Below are 19279 nucleotides of genomic sequence, written 5' to 3'. Positions count from 1 at the left end.
AGCAGGAACAAAGCTTAGAGAGGGAGCTGTTAAACAATTAAACCTTTTATAGCATAAACTCCCCTCTCCCATTTCAGATGATTGGGGTGTTCTGGTGAGGGACGTGAGGTGTTGTTTACAATAGACCAGCTCAACTTGACTGAATGAAGGGGGTGGGGTCTGTGCTATTTGCATTTTTCTTACGTGAACCGCTGGCTAACAATAGATTTCAGTCATGGTTCGTCACCTACCCACCACACTCTTTGTCAAGTCATGTTGGTTATGTTTTGATATAATGACTGAAGGCTGTAAATGTCACGTTCCTGACCTGTTTTCTGTTGTTTTGTATGTGTGTGATGGTCAGGGCGTGAGTTTTGGGTGGGCAGTCTATGTTTGCTGTTTCTATGTTGGTTTTGGGTTGCCTGGTATGGCTCTTAATTAGAGGCAGGTGTTTTGCGTTTTCCTCTAATTGAGAGTCATATTAAGGTAGGTTGTTCTCACTGTTTGTTTGTGGGTGATTGTCTCCTGTGTTTGTGTCTGCGCACCACACGGGATTGTTTCGGCGTGTTATTTCGTTTCTGTAGTCTGTTTCCTGCTCGTGAGTTCTTCGTGTCTTTTATGTAAGTTCCATGTTCAGGTTTCGTCTACGTTGTCCGTTTGTTATTTTGTATTTCTAAAGTATAGTTCGTGTCAGTGTTCGTCTGTCTTTTTTCAATAAATCATTATGTCATCACACCTCGCTGCGCATTGGTCTACCGATCCTTCTCTCCTCTCCTCGTCCGAGGAAGAGGAAGACGACACCCGTTACAGTAAAGCGTTTTAACACACTTTGTCGTGTTTATCTTCGTTAGTGTGATATGTGTTTTAGGGTTTGTCTCATATCTTCCCAACTAATGAAAAATATCTCTTAAAAAAGCAGTAGGGACCAAATCCTAACAAAATGCTGATCAGCGTATGATTTATTGTAAAGTTAGTTTCTCTCACGTAAAGCTAAGGCCATGAGTAATTGTCTGGGATCCAGTCAGTATGACTTCAGAGTTGCCTAAACATTATTTCCCTGGTTTAAACTATTTATCAGACAGATTCACTCTTCAAATGTGTTGTAATTGGGTTTGGTTATGTTAACAGGGAAACCTAGTGTATTTGTTGTTTTTCTTACCTAAATGCCTGAGTTGCTATGCCACCACAAAGAGGGGAGTGAATTATTTATTCATTTCCTACAAAGAGGTCTAACTTGTCCTCAAAACCACTTTCTATGAAGCTTGAATTCCTTATTGCCAGTATTTTGGAAACACACACACACACACACACACACACACACAGAGCATCAGATGTGTTCAGCACAGCTGGCCTAATAAGCTCGAGCTGGAGGGAATTCTGGTAGCAGAGAGCGACTGTCAGGACTCAGACATCACATGCGTATACTTTAAAAAACACACGCATACACACTTGGTGCATACTTCTTGCAAATTCACAGTGTTTAACGGACACTAGTTTTGGTCTGTGACCATCAAAGTATTCCAAAGTTTGTGCAAAGTGAACACTTGTTTATGTCTTCATATGCAAATATACAGGCTGGGTGGAGAACATAAACATGAGAAAGAACCTTGACCTATTCTTCCGTTATGCCTTTATTTTTGTACCGTCCAAGCACGCAGTCACAGTTTCGGCCGAGCACATTCCACAGATTTAGGGGTTAACCCCAAAAATGTAAGGAAGTGGGTTGAAAATAAAAACACCCACTTGTCGTGAAGACGAACACACAGATCTCCGGGGGCTGAGATACAATGAAAGGGTTTTTATTGTGTTGCCTGTGAATGTAGCTGGCATGGTCATTGGCAGCTCATGTTTCAGTGTATGGGCCTCTGTACACTCTGAACTGTCTGTTGGATCCAGCAAAGTTAATTCATCTATTTTGTACTCAGGAGGACATGTTAGTTATAGCTGAACTGACACCAGTGGGTTTGAGTCAGAAGTCTTGACTGTTGTCCACAGGACAGAATTCTACAACATTTGCCTTTTTATTGACTCTTCACTTGAGCAATGAGTGTTGGGACAAGACATCATTTATGAGGGTGTTGTTGACCTTGTGGGTTGAAATAGGACTGCACTTGTTTTTACCAGTCAAGGTGAAGAAGGCACCGTGTTGCCAAAATGTTGGTTATTAGCTTTACCCATTAAATAGTGTTGGTTATTAGCTTTACCCATTAAATAGTGTTGGTTATTAGCTTTACCCATTAAATAGTGTTGGTTATTAGCTTTACCCATTAAATAGTGTTGGTTATTAGCTTTACCCAATAAATAGTTGGGAGCATGTATAGAGTGTGCGACTTTCTTTTTCTACAGTTTACTCTTCGTTAGTCAGCTTCTCTAAAACATTTGGGTGTGCGGTGTGAGTCAGCTAATGCTTTCTACCAGGGCCGGGATAATACCAGCATCGCAATACTCGTTAGTATCATGGCAAGGAAACAAAAACAGATTTAATTTCTTAAGGAAAACAGCCCTAATGTTGGAAATAAACATCATTGTTTATTTTCCAAGCTATTGTACACACTATTTTACGTACTATTTTACACACTATTTTACATTCAAAGGGTTTTTAAAGGACCAAAGAGTTGTGTGCTTTGTTTACATTTTTGCCATGGAAAAAATATTGCCATCCTGGTTTCAAAACATCCTTACTTTTTACTAGATCGCTCAAGGTGAAGACGCAACAGTAGTCAATTATCAATGCTTATCAACGGTAACCAACAATTGAAATGCTATTTCTAGAGCTTATAGACATCACTGGAATAGCCACTTGCTCGATGACCCTGAACCTCCCCCATAGAGCTTCGACAGTCAATCCGTTTCCCATCGACTGCACGCCACAAATTGATTGTCCTGACACTCCCACGACCACATGTCCTAGATAGCAGAAGTCTGTCGACAAGCCGTGGTCTCATTTTACTAGGAGTCTCTCGTTACTACTGGTCTCAATGACTTGAGCGATGGCTCTTTGATTTCTCCTCCTCCAAGTTTTGACATTCAAACATTATAATGGAACATGTGCTGATCTTAACCTCAAGCTTGAGGAAATGGTTTTCATCACAATGTCTGCACCCTCTTTATCAAGTCAATAATGTATTTCAAAAAGCCTATATCATCTTGGTGGTTGATCCTGCTGCTGCAAACAGTCATTGGTCAGACATACTTGGCCTTAGCAGTTTTTCAAATGATCAGATTTGACTTGAAAAGCAGCTTATTGCAGCATTTGATGGCTACAGATATGAACAATCATCTCAGAGGCTGGAGATGCATCTTCCCATGGATCTTCTCTCCTCCCCTGTTTGTGTTTGTTAAATCAAGTGGAACAAATCATGGAATGAACTTTTTCATTTAACTTTCTGATTAATTAGCTGATCTTGGCTCTAAGATAGATCCTTAATCTACTGGTTTGTTCCAATCTGTTGGTTTTCATTGAGTTGAACGTTTTGGAGAAGTGAAGAGTGTAGGATAACTCTGTGGGAAAGAAATAAGCACAGTGAGAAATATGAAGTGGAAAATTCTAGTCGCACTGTCTCGTATTTCTTAGCCCATAAAAGACAGGTGTTGAATGAGTTGCATGTTAGCATGAGTCAAGTTTACTTCTCTCCTTGGGATGACTGGTCAAGTTGCTAACAACGCTAGACAGTGTGAAAATACTAATGATGATCCTTTAGAAGGAAAGTAACAAACATTTCTCAAAATCTGTAAGTGACAAGAAAAAAAGCCTATCACTTCTGAATTCAGATGAAATTTTGATGCAAAAAAACTTTTGAATCAGGAACACAATGTGCTTTTGTTACAAAACCGTACGACCAACTTCCTCTGCGCCCAGTCATCATTACTAGTCACTAAATTGTCATGCTAGAAAGGACCAACCCTGGCAATATCGTCAGAACTGATTTGCCATATTTTGCAGAGACTATGGTCAGGCTGCTGGAGAAAGGCCAATGTCACCCACTGACACATTTTACGTTGAGGATTTCCATTCACACCGGTTACCCGTAGCTGCTGATTTATGACATCAGTTATCATGTTGACCAAATCCTGCTTTGATTTTGTATTTCAAGATGTTTCTTGCTGCACTTATCTATGCGTAGTCACTTTACCTTCATGTATAAATGACCTGGACTAACCTGTACCCCCACACATTGACTCGGTACCGGTACCCCCTGTATATAGCCGCATTACTAACCTGTACCCCCACACATTGACTCGGTACCGGTACCCCCTGTATATAGCCTCATTACTAACCTGTACCCCCACACATTGACTCGGTACCGGTACCCCCTGTATATAGCCTCATTACTAACCTGTACCCCCACACATTGACTCGGTACCGGTACCCCCTGTATATAGCCTCATTACTAACCTGTACCCCCACACATTGACTCGGTACCGGTACCCCCTGTATATAGCCGCATTACTAACCTGTACCCCCACACATTGACTCGGTACCGGTACCCCCTGTATATAGCCTCATTACTAACCTGTACCCCCACACATTGACTCGGTACCGGTACCCCCTGTATATAGCCTCATTACTAACCTGTACCCCCACACATTGACTCGGTACCGGTACCTCCTGTATATGGCCGCATTGTTATTTTATTTTTTTAACTTTAGTTTATTTAGTAAGTATTCTCTTAACCAACAATGCTGTTAGGAAAATAAAGTTAAGGGCTTGTAAGTAAGTATTTCACGCAAAGATCTACACCAGATTTTGATTTGATTTGCAGATTTAGCATGCTGCTTGGAACATGACTGGAATCATATACGATGAACCAGAATTCTGCGTTTGGTTGTAGACCAGTAAGGCCAGGGCCTGACACAACAAAACCGCATGAACAACACAGTTCTTTTCACTCCGTAGACTCTGGAATGGCTCTCTGTTGTGATCTCTGGAGATGTGTGAAAGACTGTCAGACAGGCGGCAGGGACGGCCCGGCCCATCAAGCATGTAGAGAAGGGGGAGGGTCCAAGAGACCATCGAGGCGTGGAGGAGAGGGTGAGTGGGGTGGGACAGCTAGAGGGACGTTGACGTCTCATCCTGGAGTTAGGTCTCACCTGCCTACTTTTCTAACTGATAGCCCAGGCGTGCGTGCCTGATAGCCCAGGCGTGCGTGCCCTAAACTGCACATTAATGTGTTCTTTTCCACTTACTGAAAACTGAAACATGTTGATGTGAATGGGAGATTTTGCACACAAACACCACGTGTCATTGTCGGATTAAAATGATCGGCTTACTCCCAGTGCGTGAAATTACAGATATGCAGTGGAAACTTAATGAAGTAGCCATACAAATATAGGTTAACGCTCATCATTTTGTCCTATTTTGACTGAAAACACAATTCAACTTAATGAGTTCGCTGTCATAAGGGCTGAATGAGTTTCTATGTCATCAGAGTGAGTGGCGGGGCCCATTCTCTCCCAGTTCTTATTATGAAGTAACATGAGTAATTCTGGTTAGTGCTTCACATGCCTTCAGAATTAGGGCTCCAAAGAACATTCTCTTTTTGATAATGTGAAGTAGGCTGGCTCCACAAACTGCCAGTGGGCCCCTCTGACTCACCCATGATGCTATATAGTGTACTCTTATTAAGAAACTGAAGCCTCAGTCCTTTGTTACATTTGTTTTGGAGGACTGTGCCTGCATAGACATAACGTTTGTGTAGTCTGGGGAGCCGATAACCTATTGTTAGTTAGGGAAGGAAGAAATGAGGATAGCATCAGCCACGTGCCAAGTGGCTGGAGAGGGCAAGGCCTTTTGGACAGGATGTTGTGAGGTTATATTTGGGACCCTTTTATCTTCTGCTTGACAGGGAAAATGAAAACAGTATATTTTTTTGTATTTAGTTATAGCCCCACCATGGCCAAAGAAGGACTGTCTGTGGTAGTTTTAAGAGCAACAGCTTAACCACAAAATAATTATGGCATTGTTGGTTTTGATGACACTGTGCTATTTCAGTTTTTTTTATGTGTTAGGGGAATGTGTGTTCCAAACCCACCATAGAGGAAGAATAGACAAGCAGGTTGTGTGTGTGTGTGTGTGTGTGCGCATAGCTGGCCAATGTTTTTACAAGAACATCGTTGAGATTTATCTCATCACTCTTATAGTCAATGAACAGATCATATGCTCATTTTCAATATTTATTTAGTTTGCCGACGATTATGGGAACTATGTTTGTTTTAGAATGTCCTCTTTTTGAAGTTCCATTTTCTCACAGCAGCCTTTATATTGAAGGTTTGAAGTTGCTATGACGAATCCACGTTTTCCCCCAGGCTGTTTACAGCCAACTAGTTTCTGGAGTTCCGTGTGGTTTTCCCCCAGGCTGTTTACAGCCAACTTGTTTCTGAAGTCCCGTGTGGTTTTCCCCCAGGCTGTTTACAGCCAACTAGTTTCTGAAGTCCCGTGTGGTTTTCCCCCAGGCTGTTTACAGCCAACTTGTTTCTGAAGTCCCGTGTGGTTTTCCCCCAGGCTGTTTACAGCCAACTTGTTTCTGAAGTCCCGTGTGGTTTTCCCCCAGGCTGTTTACAGCCAACTTGTTTCTGAAGTCCCGTGTGGTTTTCCCCCAGGCTGTTTACAGCCAACTTGTTTCTGAAGTCCCGTGTGGTTTTCCCCCAGGCTGTTTACAGCCAACTTGTTTCTGAAGTCCCGTGTGGTTTTCCCCCAGGCTGTTTACAGCCAACTTGTTTCTGAAGTCCCGTGTGGTTTTCCCCCAGGCTGTTTACAGCCAACTTGTTTCTGAAGTCCCGTGTGGTTTTCCCCCAGGCTGTTTACAGCCAACTTGTTTCTGAAGTCCCGTGTGGTTTTCCCCCAGGCTGTTTACAGCCAACTTGTTTCTGAAGTCCCGTGTGGTTTTTCCCCCAGGCTGTTTACAGCCAACTTGTTTCTGAAGTCCCGTGTGGTTTTTCCCCCAGGCTGTTTACAGCCAACTTGTTTCTGAAGTCCCGTGTGGGTTTCCCCCAGGCTGTTTACAGCCAACTTGTTTCTGAAGTCCCGTGTGGTTTTTCCCCCAGGCTGTTTACAGCCAACTTGTTTCTGAAGTCCCGTGTGGTTTTCCCCCAGGCTGTTTACAGCCAACTTGTTTCTGAAGTCCCGTGTGGTTTTCCCCCAGGCTGTTTACAGCCAACTTGTTTCTGAAGTCCCGTGTGGTTTTCCCCCAGGCTGTTTACAGCAAACTTGTTTCTGAAGTCCTGTGTGGTGTGGCAGTGATTATTTTTTTTTGTAATTCTCTGTACGTCTGACCTGATTTACGTTGAGTTGGCCCCATTCGGCCCAGTTAAAAAAGGCCTTGTTTATTTGGAGCGCCGGTCATGTCTGCGAGGGCTTTTAGTACAATGAGTGTGATGTCACCCGCCCAAAGTGTGTGTGTGTGTGTGAGGGAGGGTACAATTACCCCTCTGTTTAGTGCTGGTGACCCCTTTTGGCAGGGGTGAAATGGGTCATTGAAATGGGTCCAGTCCATTTCATGGCCACAATTTTACCCATTTTAAGGTAACTGTCCAGTGAAATTCTCACTCGTATCCAAATAAATAATGTTGTTGACGGATTTCTATGCTCGTATTTGTGGCCAAAGCATAAATTGGAGAGAAAAAAACACTTCAAAACCCCCACCTCAGACTTGTTTCACAGACTGTTTAAAAAATGCTTGCTATTAGAAGATAATAGAGGATAATAGCTGGCCAATCAGTGGTCTACTCGCATGACTATTTTTATTGACCCGTATACCACACCATTCTGTTGTTGGGGTACGTCCACACCATTCTGTTGTTGGGGTACGTCCACACCATTCTGTTGTTGGGGTATGTCCACACCATTCTGTTGTTGGGGTACGTCCACACCATTCTGTTGTTGGGCTACGTCCACACCATTCTGTTGTTGGGCTACGTCCACACCATTCTGTTGTTGGGCTACGTCCACACCATTCTGTTGCTGGGCTACGTCCACACCATTCTGTTGTTGGGCTACGTCCACACCATTCTGTTGTTGGGCTACGTCCACACTATTCTGTTGTTGGGCTACGTCCACACTATTCTGTTGTTGGGGTACGTCCACACTATTCTGTTGTTGGGGTACGTCCACACTTCTGTTGTTGGGGTACGTCCACACTTCTGTTGTTGGGGTACGTCCACACCATTCTGTTGTTGGGCTACGTCCACACCATTCTGTTGTTGGGCTACGTCCACACCATTCTGTTGCTGGGCTACGTCCACACCATTCTGTTGCTGGGCTACGTCCACACCATTCTGTTGTTGGGCTACGTCCACACCATTCTGTTGTTGGGGTACGTCCACACCATTCTGTTGTTGGGGTACGTCCACACCATTCTGTTGTTGGGGTACATTGCATTGCACTGATAAACAATGGGAAATTGTAGCCTACTCGTCCTTCTGCAGCTTGCCTGCAACCAAGCGCCCAAGCTAACTGGCTAAAGTTGGCTAGCTTGCTAGCTAGCTACTTTCAGACACAAATGAGAGAACACCTCACTCTGACCATTTTACTCACCCTAGCAGAGCTGGTTAGCTAGGCTGTTTATATGTGATCTAGAGCATTCTTGACTAACAATTACTTTTTTTGCCTACGTTTACTGACACCGGTCATATTCAACCGGTGTTGCGTTTGTAAATTCATCAGTTCTTCTACTCTGTGGCACACTCAGACGAGAAACTGGGAATTTGATATTTTTGACTGATTGTCTGTTTCATATCTGCAAGGTAGTTAAAACACTGTCAGTTCCACTTTTTTAAGTCTTAAAAGCATCCTGCTTAAAACCTCCATTAAATTAAAGTGAATGGTGGTGTGTCACAAGTGCCTTTACACAATTCCATCAAGCCCAACCCTACAGCCCTACAACATACCATTTGCTTCCTGTCAGATGTAGTCAATTCCATCAAGCGCAACCCTACAACATACCATTTACTTCCTGTCAGAGGTAGTCAATTCCATCAAGCCCAACCCTACAATATACCATTTACTTCCTGTCAGAGGTAGTCAACAGCTGACAATGCAAGATGTGCATACAGTGTAGATCTGTGATAAAGGTTTACACTATCTAGCTATTCTTACTATTTCTGATAAGGTTATCTGTAGACTGTCTGCTTGACCTGAGGGACCATTGTTCTACTAATCCCTGAATGGGAAGTCTTATGGGGAGAACAAAAAATATCTAAGATGACAACGTTCTCCATTTCAGCCTCCACCAAACTGCATGCAGATAAACATTCAGGTTAAAACGATGAACCAAACAATATCCAATATACTGTATATCCATTTGTCTTCATTCAGACGTCAACTCAGGCTCTAGCAGTCAATGTCTAGGTAGTGATAAATTAATGGGTTCGTTTATCACGGACCTAGCAGCTCAGGTTTTCCCTTGGGTCTGTGCTTGCCTCACCTGAGGGAAGCGTTGCGCGGCTTGACCCGACAGATCCAGATATAGGAAGTTTCACAAATGAGCCAGGGCTCAGCTGGCGAAAAGCCTCAGGGTTTTAAATGTGTCGCCATGGCGACGACAAAATGCTAAGACAGCATATGCTAATACAGTGCAGACCCCGGGCAGAAACATATTGTTTACTTACCACTGTCTTTTTACTACCTGTAGGGATTTATGGAGATTCTCCAGGTTTGACCAAATGTTGGCGCTGTTTACAGGCAGTATTCCTTGACAATGGCTGTCTTTTTTAACTCCTTTGCAGAAGTGAATAACATCCCTTACAATCACCTAAGATGCATAGTCAAGGTGCACAATGTGATTTTCAGTCTGGGAATAAGCTTAAAGTCCTACTCCAGTCGCCTTTTCAGCTCATATCACCTGATTTTACTTAACAAAAGGCACATCTCAATAGGTGGTCCAGGTGTGCTCTGACGTGGGGGGGGGGGTTCCTCTTTGTTCTCTATTGGGGGGAGGCTGATGACGTCAGTGGGCACCATCAGACCTCCTTGAATGTTCTACTCCATGAAGTTTGTACTTGTGTCTAAACAAAAATACCTATTTTGCTCAAAACATATATTTGTGTGTACGTTACTGTACTTATACATGGGATATTCAACAGGAAAAGTACCTATTTAATCTGGGTCTGGTAAACCAGCTTTGAAGTTGTTTCGTCTGGTCGGTCTTTGATCCATTTTTGTTTGGTGTTGCGAAATCACACTTAAGTAGGGTTAAGTGGTAGTCCGTTTAATTACTGACATTTACTCTGTTTTCTCTGGATGATTTATTTCATGTCTACACTTGTTCCTAACTGGTAACTGACCCGCTATGTCCAGTAATTCTCTGATCATGTCGTGTGGGAGTCTCTTTTAAAAGCACTACAATGGGCCCCGTTAAGGCGTCAGCATGCTGCAGTTCGGCTGGCGCCTAGCCGTGCTCGCATCACCCTTAAAAGACCTTCACTTGAAAAATGAGAAAAAAAGCGGCATTAGTACTGTTTGTCAATTTTGAGATGCCGTAGCCAGTATACACTTCCTCAAAATGGTCAGAATTGATCCAAGATAATTTAAGAAATCTCTTAATTCTGCCAGAGACATTTTAGTAGCACCTCCGACAAAGTCTGCCTTGACCTAATCCTGTAGGCCTCACCTGGGCAGTATGAATAATGATGGCGATCTATGACTCAAGCTAAACAATTCCATAAGTTTAGCTCCAGCCAGTGGGAGAAAGATCATTAGCATATAACTGCATATGTAGCAGCCTTCAAGTGATTGCTCTTCTGGGCCTATGATAATGTATTCATAATAGGATATTCTGTAGCCTAGTAGCAAGTACTTTCACTATTAACTAAATGCATTTATTTTGACTTCTATGTTTTCTTATATGCTTATCCACTGGTAGTGCAAACCTGTAAAATATTTTCTTTGCATGTTTTCAGCATCAACGTCTTTTTGTTGATTTTAATCTCCTCTCTTCTCCTTCTTCAGGTTTGGACTGGTGTACATGGGGGACCAGCAAGTGGAATTCTGGGATGTTTGCAATGTCAGCGAAGGAACAGTAGAACTTGTATTTCTACAGGTAAGAACCCTAAGTATTCATCTGTTTCTGATATGGGAGAATGGGTGCATGACTGACAGGAAGGAATACTGTGGGAATGGAACGGTATGCTCACACAATAAAACATGACCTCCACGTCATAGCCATCCACAGTTTCTCAATTTGGTCTTAAAAACGATATATGTAAGTTCGCTGTCACACGTAGAAAGGAGTGAGCAGACATCCTGCGCAGATCATCCCGAAGACGATTTCAGACATTTATCTTGGTAGAAAGTCTTATTTTAAAGGGGGCCATTGTGGCAACAGGAATATTCATTTTGACTTTCGAGACATTTCCTCTAATTCATCTTTAATTATGCAAATAGCTCTGGGCTTGGGATTGGAGCTTTCTACCCTCTGGTGACAAGTCCACTTCCATCGACCGCATCCCAACGCTTTCAGCAGCTATTTCAAGTGTCGACGTCTGGTCTCAATTACATCCCCAAACCAGAGGATTTGGCTGCTTTGAGGACCAAAGGGCACTCCTACAGTAGCTTTTATCCGTTTGTTTTCATATTTCCCTTTGGTTAGCCTTCCTTCCTTCTCCTCTTTGCCTTTTTTGGCCCAACCAAGGATTATTTTATTTCTTCCTCCCATGCTGACCGTGGTTATGTAAACTTGCCTCTTCATCCCCCTTTGATTCCTCCCAGTCCAAGTTGCCACTTCGCCAGCTAGGAGCACTAGCTCCCACAAAGCCCAGTGTTTTGATTACGTTGTGGAATCGGATCAGGGACTATTTCTTCCCAGGCTGGCCGGGTGGGTGAAGGGGGGGAGGAAGTGGAGGGGGAGGATTGAAGGCGGAGGGTGGGTGCGTACGAGGAAGGAGGGTCGTTGTGTGTGTGAGCGAGCTGTTTACTCCTCCACTAACCTCTCCTCGTGGCCCTTGTGGCAAAGCAACCATATCCGTTTTATTCCCGTCTTTTTATTTCTGTCCTAACCCCATTATTAAACTTTTTCACACAAAAGCCAAACATTGGGGAAACATTGGGGAAACATTGGGGAAACATTGGGGAAACATTGAGGAAACACACCGGCCGTTCAGACCCTTTTCATCAGCACCCTTTGGACTCCCTCTATTCTAAGGCAAGTTGTCACCGTGATAACATTTTGTTCTCAGTTTAGTAAACCCTTTTCCACTATTAGTCTTTCTCGTTGCCTGGTTAGACAAATGCTCCGGAAAATGCGGAAGAAAACCTTGAGGAAACTTAAAGCAGACATTTGTCAGTGGCTCGCTGTCACAGATTATCACTGAGTAACCTTTTGTCTCCATTAGTTCCCTTACCTCTCAGTATGGTCCCTATGGCTGTAGCAGCCCTCAGCCAAGCGTGTGATATGAGCTCTGTTTAAACAGTACTTCCCGTGGCCTTGGAGCGTGTGCCTCCTGAGTGTCTTATTATTGTCTACGTTTTCACTGGGATTTGTCTGGGAGGGGACTGATTTTATGGTAACTATGTACACACAGTGATTTCTTGAGGGAGTTGTGTTTTGGTTGACTGCTGGGGCCTCCCCACGTCCAGTAGCTCTCCTGGTGCCCTGCCTCTGTGTGTTTAGCCAGCTGCTCATCGCTCTCTCTCTCTCTCTCTCTCACACACACACACACACACACACACACACACACACACACACACACACACACACACACACACACACACACACACATATTACAGGGAAATTATCAGCCAGAGCAGACAGGAAACCAGCAGCCACACTGCAGGGGAGGTATGTGTGTGTGCCTGCATGCCTGAACTTTACCCCCAGCAGAGAGGGACTCCCTGAACATCACACACCTGGTCTAGACACTATTATAACCACAGTGCTATAACAATCAGACCGTGTAATGGTGTCATTCAAAACCCATTGCACAATTTACTTTAGGATTGGTCTTTTAGGAACCATCAGCAACAGTACTTATACCACGAGAGAGAATAGATAAGATCAATTATGTTACTAAGGTACAGCAGATGTGGAATGTGTTGTTCTGAACTGTGTCCTGTGATTTGAGGGGTAGGGAAATGAGATGCAAAGTATGGTGGCGCTCAATCTGCTCAGTCTACTCACCATGTATTGTTTCAGTCAGGTCTATTGATTTAAAATGGTAATTTGTGTAACTGGACTCCATGCTAAGATCCATGATTGCAGCTTTGTTCCTTGTTTGGCAGTCCTGTTCAACTCCAGACTGACCATGGCAGGCAGTTTTGAAACCAAGCCTAAAGGAACAAATACCAAACCACTTCGGCACTCAGACTTGTGTAAACACGCGCCACACACACACACACACACACACACACACACACACACACACACACACACACACACACACACACACACACACACACACACACACACACACACACACACACACACACACACTTCCACTGACGTTAGTATTGCTACAACCCTTGCATTCAGGCCTCTGCAACAGAACCTTGAATAAAGAAATTAGCCTCTAAGTTATTTTTTTTCTGCTTTGCCTTTAGCCATGTCTTTCTGCATGACCATACTCACACCTGAAAGAGTTAATATACAGCCGTCATGTTATCAGCAGTCTCGATCTACATAGTCTCGGTGTAGAGTAAGGTGACTTTCCTTCAGCGACGGAGCAGTATTCATAACAAGCAGGCAGAAGTAATCAAATCATGTCCCTTTTAATCTCCGTCTAACAAACGATGTCTGGCTGTAATGCATTTGGCCAAATCGAAGAAACGGAGGGAGAGGTAACACTCATTCAGAGGTCGTCCTCCGTTCCCTGTCATCCAATGTCACCTCCATCCATACCTCTCTTCTTCTCGCTCCGCAGAAACAGTCTGGAGTCGTAATCACCACTTGACTGTTTCTGTGACATTCACATGGCCAGCTGTTGATGCTCCAGGGCTGTAGAGTAGACTTCCCCCTTTATCAAAAATGTTTTGTGTCTAATGCTCCGTTGCTCAAGTACAGAACATTCCTAAGGTTATTAGACATGGGAGGGGTAGTGTTTTAAGATTTGGTTCCTCACCTTTGATGCAGTGGACTTAAATATCCTGCACTGTCAAAGAAAGGCTTTGAAATGGTAGAACTGGGTCAATCCCTTGACAGGTTTGCAACTGTGCATACGGTCGTGTAGAACCATTCTGTGTTGCCAGTTGTTAGACCATAGTGGCTCATTTGGTAGAGCAAAGCACTTGCAGCACCAAAGGTTTCGCATTCCTGCTTGGGCCACCTACAGTGCATTCGGAAAGTACTCAGACCCCTTTTCCCACATTTTACATTACAGCTTATTCTAAAATGGATTAAATCATTTCCCCGCTCATCAATCTACACACAATACCACATGACAAAACAAAACAAATTTTTTAGACATTTTTGCAAATGTATTAAAAATAAAAATATGTTTTTACATAAGTATTCAGACCCTTTACTCAGTACTTTTTTGAAGCACCTTGGGCAGCGATTACAGCCTCGAGTCTTCTTGGGTATGACGCTACAAGCTTGGCACACCTATATTTGGAGTTTCTCTCATTCATCTCTGCAGATCCTCTCAAGCTTTGTCAGATTGGATGGGGAGTGTCACTGTACAGCTATTTTCAAGTCTCTCCGGAGATGTTAGATCGGGTTCAAGTCCGGGCTCTGGCTTGGCGACTCAAAGACATTCAGACTTGCCCCAAAGCCACTCCTGAGTTGTCTTGGGTGTGTGCTTAGGGTCGTTGTCCTGTTGGAAGGTGAACCTTCGCCCCAGTCTGAGGTCCTGAGCGCTCTGGAGGTTTTCATCAAGGATCTCTCTGTACTTTGCTCCGTTCATGTTTCCCTCAATCCTGACTAGCCTCCCAGTCCATGCCGCTGAAAAACATCCCCACAGCATGATGCTGCCACCCTCATGCTTTACCATAGGGATGGTGCCAGGCTTCCTCCAGACGTGACGCTTGGCATTCAGGCCAAAGAGGTCAATCTCAGTTTCATCAGACCAGAGAATCTTGTTTCTCATGATCTGAGAGTTGTTAGGTGACTTTTGGCAAACTCCAAGCTGGCTGTAGGGTGCCTTTTTACTGAAGAGTGCCTTCTATCTGCCCACGCTACCATACAGCCCTGATTGGCGGAGTGCTGCAGAGATGGTTGTCCTTCTGGAAGGTTCTCCCGTTTCCACAGAGGAACTATGGAGCTCTGTCAGAGTGACCATCGGGTTCACCTCCCTGACCAAGGTCCTTCTCCCCCAATTACTCATTTTGGCCAGGCGGCCAGCTCTAGGATGAGTCTTGGTGGTTCTAAACTTCTTCCATTTAAAAATGATGGAAGCCACTGTGTTCTTGGGGACCTTCAATGCTGCTGAAATGTTTTGGTACCCTTCGACAGATTTTGACTCGACACAATCCTGTCTCGGAGCTCTACAGACAATTCCTTTGACCTCATGGCTTGGTCTTTGCTCCGACATGCACTGTCAACTGTGGGACCTTTTTATATAGACAGGTATGTGCCTTTCCAAATCATGTCCAATCAATTGAATTTACCACAGGTGGACTCCAATCATCTCAAGGATGATCAATGTAAACCAGATGCACCGGAGCTCAATTTTGAGTAGTATAGCAAAGGGTCTGAATACTTATGTAAATAAGGTATTTCAGTTTTAAAAAATTATATAAATTTGCAAAAATGTCTGAACCTATTTTCGCTTTGTCATTATGGGGTATTGTGTGAAGGTTTAGGAAAAACATGTAATACATTTTAGAATAAGGCTGTAACGTAACAAAATGTGGAAAAAGTGAAGGGTCTGAATACTTTCCAAACGCACCGTATAGATATAAATGTATACACGCATGACTAAGTTGCTTTGGATAAAAACTTCTGCTAAATGTCATGTGTTATGTTATACACTCACCGGCCCATTTATTTGGTACACCACCCCGTTCATGAAAATGGATCGCTCCTACAGACAGTGAGTCATGTGGCTTGCTATATAAAGCAGGCAGACAGGCATCGAGGCGTTCACTCACTGTTCAATTGAACGTTAGAATGGGTTAAACGAGTGACCTAAGCAACTTTGAGCGGGGCATGATCATCGGTGACAGGCACGGCGAATCCATTATCTCAGAAAAGGCTGCCCTCCTGGACTTTTGACGCACGACAGTGTCTAGAGTTTACAGAGAATGGTGCGACAAACAAAACATCCAGTCAGCGGCAGTCCAGGGGGCAAAAACAGTTGGTTGATGAAAGGGGTCGAAGGAGAATGGCAAGAATGGTACAAGCTAACAGGCGGACCCCAAACAGACAAATACAGGAGCAGTACAACAGTGGTGTACAGAACTGCATCTCGGAATCCACAACTCGTCGCTGAAATAGTTAAATCTACTTATTTTGAAGGGGTGTCCACATACCTTTTTGTGTGTGTTTATTCACATTGCTCATATTTTGCCCAGATATTCATTTGGAATGACCTGGACTTCCTAAGAATGAGATGTACCAAATATGAAATTCATGGCGGATATTGTGTAGTGTGAAAGCCACTTAAGATACAGTACAGTCTCTGAGGATTTGGATTAATGCATCCAGGGTCAACTACTGCCAGGGTCAAGTACTGGAACTCTGTAAGACATCTAGTAGTTTAACACTACATGAGCTATTCAGCTGTTCATTCAGCCATTTCTTTCTGACTTAGCTTCCTACATATGTTCAAACGTTACTCCAAAAATACTTCAATAGGGGTTGAATTGTGCCCGTGGCAGCTCAACTGGGTCACAGCCTGCATTGTGGTTGGTTTTGCTATTCAAATGTGTTAATATGGGAAAATGTGCCGACCTTGCAGAACGACCGCTGTGGTTTTGTTCGCCTTTGTTTATTTGTTTGTGGGTTGGTCTTTGTTGTTTTTTGGCTGTGCGGATCTATGAAGACTTTCTAGTCTGTTTTGGTTGAACTTAAAATATTTATATGGAATGTCCTCCATGGGAAATTAAATAATGAATGTTAAATGTGTCTTAAAAGAAAACTGGAGCATTTTTTCTATATACAGTAATATGTAGTATATCAATAATGTATATTTCCTTAAACAATTAGTTTTTTAAAACAGTATATTCTAGTTTTTCTGCAGTTAGGCAGAGTTGTTATATACAGTTGAAGTTTACATACACCTTAGCCAAATACATTTAAACTCAGTTTTTCACAATTCCTGACATTTAATCCAAGTAAAAATGCTCTGTCTTAGGTCAGTTAGGATCACCACTTTATTTTAAGAATGTGAAATGTCAGAATAATAGTAGAGAGAATGATTTATTTCAGCTTTTATTTCTTTCATCACATTCACAGTGGGTCAGAAGTTTACATACACTCAATTAGTATTTGGTAGCATTGCCTTTAAATTGTTTAACTTGGGTCAAACGTTTCAGGTAGCCTTCCACAAGCTTCCCACAATAAGTTGGGTGAATTTTGGCCCATTCCTCCTGACAGAGCTGGTGTAACTGAGTCCGGTTTGTAGGCCTCCTTGCTCGCACACGCTTTTTCAGTTCTGCCCACAGATGTTCTATAGGATGAGGTCAGGGCTTTGTGATGGCCACTCCAATACCTTGACTTTGTTGTCCTTAAGCCATTTTGCCACAACTTTGGAAGTATGCTTGGGGTCATTGTCCATTTGGAAGACCCATTTGCGAACAAGCTTTAACTTCCTGACTGATGTCTTGAGATGTTGCTTCAATATATCCACATAATTCCCTACCTCATGATGCCATCTATTTTGTGAAGTGCACCAGTCCCTCCTGCAGCAAAGCACCCCCACAACATGATGCTGCCACCCCCGTGCTTCACAGTTGGGATGGTGTTCTTTGGCTTGCAAGCATCCCCCTTTTTCCTCCAAACATAACGATGGTCATTATGGCCAAACGGTTCTATTTTTGTTTCATCAGACCAGAGGACATTTCTCCAAAAAGTACGATCTTTGTCCCCATGTGCAGTTGCAAACCGTAGTCTGGTTTTTTTATGGCGGTTTTGGAGCAGTGGTTTCTTCCTTGCTGAGTGGCTTTTTAGGTTATGTCGATATAGGGCTCGTTTTACTGTAGATATAGATACTTTTGTACCTATTTCCTCCAGCATCTTCACAAGGTCCTTTGCTGTTGTTCTGGGATTGATTTGTACTTTCGCAGGTATATTCATCTCTAGGAGGTATATAAGGTATATTCATCTCTAGGAAACAGAACTCCTTCCTGAGCGGTATGACGGCTGCGTGGTCCCATGGTGTTTATACTTGCATACTATTGTTTGTACAGATGAATGTGGTACCTTCAGGTGTTTGGTTCATCCTTGGGAGCAATTTCCAGACTTGTGGAGGTCTACAATTTTTTTCCCAGAGGTTTTGGCTGATTTCTTTTGATTTTCCCATGATGTCAAGCAAAGAGGCACTGAGTTTGAAGGTAGACCTTGAAATACATCCACAGGTACACTTCCAATTGACTCAAATGATGTCAATTAGCCTATCAGAAGCTTCTAAAGCCATGACATAATTTTCTGGAATTTTCCAAGCTGTTTAAAGGAACAGTCAACTTAGTTTGTCAACTTAGTTTATGTAAACTTCTGACCCACTGGAATTGTGATACAGTGAAATAATCTGTCTGTAAACAATAGTAGTCAAAACTACTTGTATCATGCACGAAGTAGATGTCCTAACCGACTTGCCAAAACTATAGTTTGTTAACAAGAAATTTGTGGAGTGGTTGAAAAACAAGTTTTAATGACTCCAACCTAAGTGTATGTAAACTTCCGACTTCAACTGTAGACGGCCTGATGATATTGGGGCTTTTTTCAGTGTTCTTCAGAAAATCTAGATTTATTTTGTCTTTCCCCTCCACCTTGATCCTGACGTTCACCTCCTCTCTCATTACCCAGTCTTTACCTCCCTCCCCCTCTCCATCCATCCTCACCCCGGAGATCGACGGAGGAGAGTACATGGGGAGAAAGACTGAGGAAGAAGCAGGAAAGAGGGAGTGAGAGAAAGAGGGGCAGACCTAAGACAATTGTAGACAGTAAAAATACAATGAAAGACTGGGACATAAGGACAAAGTGAGAGATGGTCAGAGAGAGAACCTAATCAAGAGAAACCAAGCTGTTAAAAGGAGAGCTAGAATGTGCAGAAGATCTATGGTCTCCGGCTGACTGGAGAATCCCCACGGGTACAGCGGTACAGTTAAACAAACATGGGACTGATCAGTAATGGACGCAGGTCCCCATGTACTTAGCCTGGACACAAACAAACAAACACTCACTCACTCACTTACTCTGCTATTCTCCTGGGG

The 19279-nt window shown here is 43.3% G+C and overlaps 1 protein-coding gene across 1 annotated transcript in view; it reads left to right on the top strand.

Moving 5' to 3' along the window:
* LOC139536257 (plexin-B1-like) overlaps positions 1 to 19279 on the top strand; it is a 174980-nt gene that overhangs the window by 17890 nt on the left and 137811 nt on the right. Inside the window, exon 2 of the mRNA XM_071336630.1 lies at positions 10925 to 11015. The gene's annotated coding sequence lies outside the window, so the exon portion shown is untranslated. The remainder of the gene's footprint in view (positions 1 to 10924; positions 11016 to 19279) is intronic.

This window comes from Salvelinus alpinus, chromosome 12 (assembly GCF_045679555.1).
Source record: "Salvelinus alpinus chromosome 12, SLU_Salpinus.1, whole genome shotgun sequence".
Taxonomy (NCBI): domain Eukaryota; kingdom Metazoa; phylum Chordata; class Actinopteri; order Salmoniformes; family Salmonidae; genus Salvelinus; species Salvelinus alpinus.
Note: the sequence above shows the minus strand (reverse complement) of the source record. Positions and strands in the feature narration are given on the sequence as shown.